The sequence below is a fragment of the Gossypium hirsutum genome, chromosome D08 (assembly GCF_007990345.1).
Source record: "Gossypium hirsutum isolate 1008001.06 chromosome D08, Gossypium_hirsutum_v2.1, whole genome shotgun sequence".
NCBI lineage: Eukaryota > Viridiplantae > Streptophyta > Magnoliopsida > Malvales > Malvaceae > Gossypium > Gossypium hirsutum.
In genome coordinates, this window is record NC_053444.1 from 6,643,919 (window position 1) to 6,653,055 (window position 9,137).

The following is a 9,137-nucleotide window of genomic DNA, read 5'->3' on the forward strand; positions in this document are numbered from 1 at the left end:
GGGGGTTGATTCACCCAATTTGTAAATCCTATTCTCTCATTGAATTGTTTTGTGACCCAATCAACAACTTTAGTAGTTGCTCTACTAATCTTTCTAAACTGTAAATTCTCAAACAAGTCCTTCATTTCCTAAACAACTCTTAAAATTGGTTCAATCCTCCATTGTTTACCATCCTTCTTCTTAAGTCCAACTACCACTACTTCACTATCAGACTTCCTCTTCACATTTTTAAAACATTTTCTCTAGGTTAAGGAAACACCTTCAACAACAATAATGGGTTGAACTTCAATATAGGTATTTACATTAATCTACTTGCTAGTTCCATCCACTAAAAAACCATTACAACTCTTTACAACAACCCCATACCCAACCTTATTCTCACCAAAAGCAGCATCACAGTTGAGCTTAACTTAATCTTCCTCTAGTGGAATCCACCCTTCAACTCGTTTCAAAGTTGTTTTTTTGTTCTCCACTCTTTCTATTGATCCCTAGCTTTCAGCAGCAACTCAATTTATAACCTTAACAACATCCCCGGCCAAATGACCCAAAAAGTGTGACTAATAACAATAGATACCCATTGTTTCTCCCTAGCCTGCAATTTATTATCATTAACAACAACAATAAGCCAGTCATCCAGTGTAGTAATTCTCTTTATTCACTCTATACCTTAACCCCAATCCAAACCAAACACAACTCATCTAATCATACAATAAAAATACATGTTCAACAGATTCCACTACACTACCACAAATCAAGCAGAATAAATCTCCTCTCACCTTTCTTCTAATTAAATTACAATTTGTAGCTAAAGCATTGCTCGGTGCTCTCCATAAAAAAATCTTGATTTTATTGTGAACTGAAATCTGCCCTACTAGCTTCGATACCACATCATTAACCACATGGGATGAGCATGGCCCCGTAGTATCATGTCTTCTAATCTCCTTTTTAATAACAAAATAGCCTAACTTGACAGAAAAATCACCATTGACATTCTTAGGCCAAACAATCCTATCACTACCATTGAATCTACATATTGGAATTTTCTTAATAGTTACAGCTTCTTCCTCTAAAATTTTATCCTTGATTCCATCCAAATTTCTCACTCCCTCTTCCCTACACATAATTTGAGGAACTTTACAAGGAATTCTAGCATCCATATTTTCCAAATTGTCAAGAACTTACAATCTAATATCTGTAATCTAACTGTCATACCAAATATTCACTTTCTAACCATTAAAAATATGCCATTTCATTTTAGATCTAATCATCTCTCTACCTTCCAAAAAACTAGACCAAATCAAAGATGCTCTAGCCCTTTCCAAGTTTCTATAAAAGATCTATTAGAAAAATATCTACCCTTCAAAAATCTCACCTATAAAGCATCAGAATTTGCAAGCAGTCTCCAATATTGCTTAGCTAATAATGATTTATTCATCACATGCATATCTTTAAAACCCAACTCACCACACTGGTTTTGAAACATTAACTTTCCCATCCAATCCAATGACCTTTCCTTTCATCTTCAACTTGCCTCTCCCTAAAATATAGTCACCATAACATTAATCTCATCACAAACTTTCTTTGAAAAAAAAACACATTGCATCAAATAAATGGAATTGCACTTGCAACAACTTTAATAAGCACATTTTTTCCACTTTGTGACAACAAATTTTTTCTTCCAACTCTAAAGTCTTCCCATAATTCTCTCCTTACTATGAGCTACAACAACAATCTTCTTTTTATCCCAAAAATATGGTACACCCAAAATTCCCACTCTAGCCTCAATAGCTCATTTCCTACCATCATTAGCATTTGCACTAAAAAAAAATACTTGATTTACTCAAGTTGACAACTTGCCCAGATGCATCTTCGTATTCCTTCAAGATACTATTAAGGTTGTTACAATTATCATTAGTAGCTACAAGAAAAAAATAATGAGTCATCTGCAAAAATACATGAAACAATGTGGGACAATCCTTACCAATCTTAACTCTACTCAACTTTCTAAACTAAATTGCAAAGTTGATAGTCCTAGAAAGGACATAAAAAATAAACAGGAAAAGGTAAAGGGATAAATGATCTCCTTGCCTAAGGCCTTTAGTAGGAATGATTGTGTTAGTTTGTTTACTATTAACAATAATATTGTAGGAAATAGAAGAGACACGCTCTATTATTGAACTCACCCATTTGTTATCAAAACCCATTCTAAGCAACATTTCTTTAAGAAAGTCTCATTCAATCCTACATACACTTTATTTATATCCATTTTAACTGCCATATCAACTCTTCTCCCCTTTTTCTTAAGCTTCAAATTGTGGAACACCTCAAATAGAGTTAGAGTTGGGATGAGCAAAAAGGCAGCCTTATTGTCATCCTCAACATTGTGTGATCTTGTCATTTTTGGCGTAGTGATTCTTTATCATGTTTGGCGATAAGACTCTTCTTTGGTACGGTGTTTGGTTTACAACTCAGTATGGCTTAATCGTGTTTCCTTAACCACAGTAGCAAATGAAGTATGGTTATTTTGGAGCCTAACAATTGTCCCTGGCAAAAGGGAAGGTCATGAAATCACCTTAACCAATGTTTATAAAATTGGACCAATGCTTGAACTTGTCAGGCCATTGATTTTTCGATCCAATTAGTTTGATTAAAAAATATAAAAAATTCAAGAAAATATTTAAAAAAACCTCAATTTAATAGGTCTTTTAGCAGATTCATGTATCGATTTTCAATCCAACCGATTCAATACCTTTCTTCGAACCAATACCCTAATTAATTCTTGATCAGATTCGATCGGTCAATCCGATCTAGTTCAAATATCATTGACCTTAACAAGATTGTGATAAGACAAAAGATGTCTAGATAAACTATTTTTCATAAGGAAATGTGGCTTTTACAAGCCTCAAGCCAAGGACTAATAATGAGATATGAATGACTAATCCTCTTTTTAGACAATCAAATTTTGCATACTTAATGGGTTTGTTCTTTCCAAGTCGCACTGAACCCATACAAAAACCCTTAAATAGGACAACACATTCCAGTCACTTCCAATGCAAGTGTTAAGGTCATCCATGATTTCCATTAAACTTCCCTAAACTTGACACTTGCACCATGGGTAACCCATCAAGAAAGGTACAAATAGTCCAATTCTACCATTTATTATGTTAAGTCACAAGTATATTGGAAAAAAAACCCTAAGGTCACAAATTATCTAAAAAATTATAGATAAATCCAAGACCTTCAACCATCGCAACTTAAACTTTCTCTTCTAACTCTTAGCACTATATCATGTTCTTCTTCCTCACCCTAAACTTTATGGCTTATGTTAACAAATAACATGATTTTAAATTCTTTATGCTTTCATTAGTCTGTCTGAAAATCCCTAACAAAGGAGATATAATGATTTGGGGTTGCGTGTTCTATTTCTATTTCGAAAATTGAATCTTGAAAAGGGATGAGACATTTTTATTAGAATTTCTGGGATCAAGTTGAGATTGGGTTTAGATAAAATCCATTTCAATATATCCACTAACTAGTTTTTTTATTCCGATCAAACGAGTTTGGATATATGTATTAACTGAATTATATTACATGATTTGTTTAAATTTTGTATTAATTAACTTAAGATTTCACTAATAATCTAACTACAAAATTAATACATAAGAAGATAAAAACTTGCTTTTAAATACTAAATAAGTAAAAAAAATTAAGCATATAAAACATATAATTAAATTAAACAATAATATTAAAATGGATTTTTTTTTAAAAAACGTGTGAATTAAACAAAATGACAAAATTATTTTCAACACTATTATCAAAAAAAGAGTAACTAAATAATGGTGTATAAGACAACTTTTTAGCAAAAATATTTATATAAAGTTTTAAATCAATTAATAGAAAGATCAAAATTATAATTATTTTTAGGTTATTGGATTGTGTATGAAATCAATAATACATTTTAAAACTCATTAAAAATATTTTTATTTATTTATTGACATTATTTATGAAAAATAGATGACATAATTTTTAAAGAATTAATAAATTAGAAATGTATGTTAAAATTCATTTAAATGTATAAAAAATTATTTTTAATAATTTACTAAAATTGTATTTAAAAATGGGTCTCTCTTTTTATAATAGTACAAAATGTTTAGGTTATATGTAATGAGAAGTGATATTTATTACAAGTTGAACTCATCACTAACTAATGTTTACTAAAATATATGAAAACCTTACTATATATGGTTTGGTATAATATTCACATTTAGTATTATTTTATTTCATAATGATCACTAAAGTATTGTATATTATACTATCTTACCATTAATATTTCACTAAGAGTAAATATTTTTTAAGAATCAAATAAATTTTAAAGTCTATATTTTTATTAAGAATTAATATTATATTATAAATTGGTAAGAATCCATGGTTAGTTTTTTTAAGAATATGTAAGTTTTAAAAGTTATTTAAGGTTTTATGTCGATTTTTCTAAAATTTAGGGAAATAGACCGATTTTGGAGGGAAAAACTGTTGGACGCGTTTTTAGCTGAAGTGGCAGGAAAGCGCACCTTTTAGGATGTGCTTTCTGAAAACACTTCCTGTAGAATTCGTTTTCTCATATTTGTATTTTAGATTGTTAAATAATAGTGATTTCATCTTTGTGTACCAAGTTTGATTCTTGTTTTAAAGTTTTTTTATTTATTTTTAATTCATCTTTTCTTTTGGTGAATTACAATAACATGGTAAAGCTCGAACAATAAGTGCGACTCGAATCCAGGTCACACCTGGGGCAGTGAATACCCTTAACCATCACGCCATCACATGGGTTCATTTTTAATTAATAACTCTTCTATTTAAAAGATCAAATAATAAATATGTAATTATATAATAAAAATATTATATATATCACATTAAGTTAAAATATTATATAAATGGTGGCTGGCTGTCATGATCAATTTTTAGGGTTTTGTTTTGAAATGAGTTTATTTTATTGTTAAGGGCTAGGTTTTATATAGGACGGCCTGGGCCAAAAAATTTAGTTATGTTATGTTTCTTTTGTTTCTTATTTTGTTTCTTTGACCTCTTTTAAATAAAATTGCAGCCCAGTCTTTGTAAAAAAAAATGAAATTAATAACTATATAATAGAAATATATATTTCTTATATTTATCATTATGTTAAATATATTTTATTTTTTAAAAACATCAGTAGATTCTTTTAATATATTTTTTATATATAATATTTATATTTCAAATATTTATTTTCTCCACCTATATGGTTATTTCTAATATTATAAAACCAAATAATTATTTCAAATACCATTATTATTGTTATATGTAAAATATTTTAAATATCATTATTTTTTCATCTTGGATTATTTGTTTTATTTTTATTTTTTTGGGTATAGTTTCGTTCTTTTAAAATGTGAATATTGATGATATAAATTTTCAAATGAATGTATTTTAAAAAGAAAAATGTAGATGCAAATAATTTTGATCCATCATATGTATTATTTAAATATGTTATATTAATAATTATAAATTTCCAAATGAATGTATTTTCTGATGATATATACTCAAATCAAATCTACTGTTGGGAATCGACTCGATTAAGCAACAAACGAGTAAAAATAGCGAAAGAATTTGAGAAATTGAACACACAAATTTAACGTGAAAAATTCCTACAAAAAGGATAAAAAAAACCACAGGCAAAGATAATTTTACTATAATAGCAAAAGAATAAAGAGTACAAAAGATGGAGATAAAAAAACTAAACCCCGAAAAACCCAAAAACAAAGAACCCTCAAAACGCAAACACAAAAATTCTCCAAAAGTATTATGATTTCTAATCTCTAATATGTGTATTTTCTAAGGTTGTAAAAGAGTCTATTTATAGGCTAAATTCATATGTCAAATAATAATAAAATAATCTAAACTAATTAGAGTTTGATTGAAACAAATAAATAGAGTTTATCTGAAACATTATTTCTCAAATTTAACTGAAATAGGAGTCATACTTAAAAAACCTCCACCTTGACTGATACATGTATAGATGGGGTGAAATTTATTAAATTCCAATCATCAAAGCTGCCAATTTTCAGGCTTGGGAAATCAACAGAATCGCGACGACTTTTTGGATGGGATCCTGAGATCTCTGGGTTGAGATGTCTTCATGGTGTTTGAAGATCTATCTCTTAGCCTCGAAACACATTTTGAATCACTCGATTTTGAGGTTGGGAGCTTAAGTTATGATCGTTTTAGTGAAGACTGCGTGAGTAGAATTTCTGAATAGGATTATGACAGGAATTACAAATTTCGAGCTTTTAATTTGAGTTCATATTGGGTTCGAGTTTTAAGCTTAATTTTTATTATATATAAGCCCAATATTGTATTTATCAGTTCTTATTATTATTATTATTATTTTATTATTATATTTTAAATTTTTTATAATTATTAAGTATTTTAAGTTATTTAGGAGTTTTATTTTAATAAGAAAGTTTAGTTTAAAACTATTTCTTATTTAGATTAAATTAGAGTTCTAGTATACTTAAGAGTTTTATTTAGATTTATTTAGCTAGCCCATATATAGCCCTTTGCATTGTACACAATTCATACAATTCATTACTTTTCTATTTCTCTTGAGTTTCTTTTAGAAGAGTTTTGACAATCTTTTTAGATTGTGAGGATCATTTTCAAACTTTTTCTTGCCAATGTTTTTATCTTGGAGGGAAAATTAGAGCCGCTTGAAGGGGGTTGTGGATTCTTCGTGTTTCCAATGCTTCTTAGGACTTCTACATGCCACGTTCTATTTTTCCATTTATCTTCTTTATTCGTTTCCTTAAGTTTTGATTTTTTAGTTTATTTTAGTCATTTATTTTAATTGTTTTATCTGACTTTGATTCAATTTCGTTTCAAGTTGTGTCAAAATTCAAGTTTCTTTCTGAACGTATAGAGCCATAAATCAAATCCGCGACTTTGACAAAATTTACGATCCGCTTCCACATTCATTGGTCTCATCTTGTATCATTTGGTATCAGAGTCAAATTAGTTTTGAGGCTATTTGTTAGAAATCAGTTTATAAAAATAAAAAGAACACCCAAAACGCCTAAATCTGATACCAAATGATAAAGGATGAGACGGATGAATGCGGAAGCGGATCATAAAGTTTGTCAAAGTCGCAGATTTGACTTAGGGCTCCAGACGTTCTGAAAGAAACTTGGAATTGATCGTCAAAGAAACCGCAAAAGGGTAATTGAAACATGGGATGAGTTGAAGCAAGTGATGCGAAAGCGTTACGTTCCTTCTCATTACTATAGAGAGGTCTCAACAAGGCTTCAACGCCTTGTTCAAGGTAATCGATTTGTTGATGAGTACTTTAAGGAGATGGAGATGCTTATGCAAAGAGCAAATATAAGAGAGAATAAAAAAACTATCATGGTGCGATTTGTAGATGGCTTGAATGTTTCGATTGCTAATGTTCTTAATCTTCAAACCTATATTGATCTTGAGGAGATGGTACACAAGGCAGTTGAGACTGAGCAACAATTTCAGCAATATCAATCTCATCCATTTGGCGAATCTCACTATTATCGAGGTACAAGTTCTAACTCTACTTTTAACAATTTGAAACCTTCTTATGCTATTAATAAGTTGCTGCCAAAACATGCTGAGACTAAATCTTTTGAGTGGAAAAATGGGGCTCCTACAAAACATTCTTCTACATCTTTTAAGCAGCTCATTTCTACTAATTTATCACCAAAACAACAAAGAGCTCGTGACATTGAATGTTTTACGTGTAAAAGGCATGGACAATATAGTCATGATTGTGCCAACACGAGACTTTTGTTGATCAAAGAAGATGGCGAACTTTGTAAACTGGAAAAAAATGATAATGAGGAAAAATCATGTGAAAAGGCAGTGAGAAAAGAGACTTTTAGTGATAAAAGTCTACTTAATGGTCCAAATTTGGGGAGTGAAAATCCATATGAGGTAAAATTGGAGAGTTCTCAAGTGGAAAAAGAAAATGAAAAGCAAGAAAATACCCATACAAAAGTGAGGAATGATTATGTTTTAACTAGCTCTAACTTAAATTTGTTTAGTGGTGTTTCTTTGTTACAGGGTTTCAAGGATCTATTGATGGACTCTTAATCATATTACTCTACCATCGATAGACGATTTTACTTGTGGGAAAGAGGTAAGTTGAACATTGATAATTCTCCACATGTGCTAGAAGGTAAGAAAAGTAATGATACATCGAAAATTGAAATATGTACGCATACCTTGAATGTTTTTGATAAGTATGTTAATGATTTTATTTTTTTCTTATGACATGTTTTCTCATTGGTCAAGTTTCAATAAACAATGATCTAAAAGTTCAATTGATTTTATGGGTTTATCTAGGTATTTAAAGTTTACTTTTGTTGCATTTGACAAGTTTATTAAAAAACCTCATACATTTGATCTTGCAACAAAATTTTCTACCTTAAACTCTAAATATGAATTTTTACATAATAATATTAAACTACTTGATTTTTATAATTATGTGAAATTCTTAACTCATCATTGGAAATTCTTATGGATGACCATGCATATTAAAAGAAAATTACAAGTTATTTTTTACTTGAACACTCATGTGCCTAATATTTCTTTGTCTAATGTTGATGGTTTGTTTTTGAAGGAGAGATACTTGATCCATGTTAGTTTGGGATATCAAAATCATATCTTTGATCCAGGAGATCGTTTTAGCGCACAAGAAAGCTTAGGTAGGTATTTTATTCAATTTATTTATTTTAATCTCTTTTCTTTCTGTGCAGTTAAAGATTCAGGGATGAATCTTCTTGAGGAAAGGAGGAATGATACGAGTCTTAAGACACAATTTCAGACCCATGAATGTGATGGGTTCATACTACCTCAAGACCCAACAACAATGTCAAAGGCTAACCAATCAAATTAAGATTCGATCAAAGAGAAGATTCATCCTAGATTCGATGATGAATCATTTTGAGGAAAGGAAAAATGATACATGTATGGGTGGGATGAAATTTATTAAATTCCAATCACCAAAGTTGCCAATTTTCAGGATTAGGAAATCAATAGAATTGCGATGAATTTTTTGATGGGATCCTGACATTTTTGGGTTG